Source organism: Acanthisitta chloris, unplaced genomic scaffold (assembly GCF_000695815.1).
Source record: "Acanthisitta chloris isolate BGI_N310 unplaced genomic scaffold, ASM69581v1 scaffold1933, whole genome shotgun sequence".
Classification (NCBI taxonomy): domain Eukaryota; kingdom Metazoa; phylum Chordata; class Aves; order Passeriformes; family Acanthisittidae; genus Acanthisitta; species Acanthisitta chloris.
Window position 1 is genome coordinate 36,708 of NW_008666348.1, and position 2,296 is coordinate 39,003.

The following is a 2,296-nucleotide window of genomic DNA, read 5'->3' on the forward strand; positions in this document are numbered from 1 at the left end:
ACTCACTCTCAGAAACCACACACACATTATAATCTACCTTTTTTCTATGTTCTTGGGCCACTGACACCAGGACAAACACCTCTCCAAAGGCACAAAGAGCAAGACCTATGGTGGTTCACACTCCCTAGGTTTACTCCTTACATTAATTTCTTCGGTTTCAGAGAGCGTATTTAAATAACTATCTTAGCATTGTAATAGAAATATTTTCATAAATCTAACTGGCCTCACACACCACAATTCACCAGCCCCATTAAGACATGAGGACAATTTTGGTCATACAATGACTTGCATGAAGATGTGGATACATTTCAATTTTTAACTATAATGCTAATACATAAGGCTACAAGCTCTGAGAATACCTGAATGATGCCCCTAATAATATATCGCTCAATATTTTTCATGTAAACACATTTTAAAACAACTTTTAATTACAGCTTCCTGTTCTTGGTTGCAGAACTTTGACTCAGATAAAGATTTCTCACTAAAATGTCAGCATTAAACTCAAACAACGGAAAAGATGCTTGTAAATCTTCGTGAAATCAAGCAATTTTACTTTGTCTTCCAAGACTTTGTACAACACATCAATAGTCAGTTCAATAAGCCTTGAATTTATACTAATCACACACCAAAAAAAAAAGTAACTCTCTAGCATCATATTTACTACAGCAATATTTACATTATGCCCCAGTTCAAGTAACAAAAGGCAGCTGCAAAAAAAAAAAAAAAAAAAAAAGATAAATCCTTGTGTACTGGAGCTGGATTTTTGAAGCACTTTAGGGGAAAAAAAAAAACCAAACACTGACATTCACACACACAGCAGTAAGGTCTACAGCCCAGAGCAGTCATCTCAGGAGAACAGCCAATGAGTTTCTGACACAAGGTTTACCTTATTTCAGAACCACACAGGAGAGCAAGTTGCCACCAACTGATCACATTTAAGACCTTAAACTACAGACAGACAGACAGAGTTCTTTTGCAGAAATGGGAAATACACAGGAACATTTTCTGGCTTCCCACTTGACGGGCACTCACTAAAGGTGTCCCCATTCCAATCTGTTTGAAGATTATTTATGGCTGAACAGGACAAAAGTGCAACCAGATTTTGAATACTTGCTTGGGTTTTTCTTTGCTACAAACTTCTTAGAGGATTCCTAAGGCTGCAGTAATGCTATGAGGGAGGACATTACTATGCACTGATGCCATCCTGAATCTAAGGCCTCTGAGCAGTTAAATTGTAACACTGCAGAAATTCAAACTACCAAGACTGAACACACAAGTTTTACTTACCAAACCACCTATATCATCTCTAGAACCTTAAAATTTAATTTACGATATCTACACATATAGGCCTATATACATGTTTGTGTGTACATTAAAAAACAGGCTAGTGACAGATCCTGGATTATGCCACTGAACAGAAATCCTGGTCACTGGAGTATAAATTCAGAGAAATAATTTACTTCAAATTAAAGATCGTAAAAAATCTGCAACTGCAGCCTCCTAGGCCTGTGCTCCTTGCATTATTACAAGTACTGCTTATACACAGCAGTTCCTCAAGAATTTGACAGGGGTATACTCAGTAGGGTAAGGGACCTCCACGGCACAATAGCTCACAGAACTGTAAGAGCTGTGACAGGGGGTCTACACAGCTTTTTACAAAGCATACTAGGCTCAGATTTAACACTGAAGTTCATCTTCATCTTGCACTTCGATAAGACATTGTCTAATCACCAGTAAAGCTGCCTGGCACGTAGAGCTAAGGACAGGGAGCTGAAAACAATGGCCTTCTGAGAAAGCTCTGTGACACTGGACTATGAACAGCCTACTGCATCCAGCACAAAGGGAACTGTCACCCCTACCAGTTACTGCCATTTTTAACACACTCTTAGTAGAACTGTTTATCTCCTGTCAAGGATACCTACTCCAGGTAGTTTAAATTTCCAGTAAGGGTCATATTGGGCTTCAAGTGCATCTTTTCTTTTTTTTTTTCTTTTTAAACCAAGTCCCAAAGTTATTCTTTATAGCTGTGTTTGTGTAACACAGGAGGTACTGTGCATTCAAATGATAGCAAGTTGAAATACAAAGATGTGAGACTTTCAACAAATAAAAAGGAATGCATTATTCTCTTCAGCTTCCAGTCTTCAAGGCACCTCCTGCATTAACTTCCTGGGAAATAAACAAGCAGACCAAAAGTTCACTGGAAAGAGAAGAATCCAATACACCTAACTTCCTCAGAAGCACACAGCATCAAAATGAGACAAGGCTGGACCCAAACTAACAACTAAAAGCAATATAA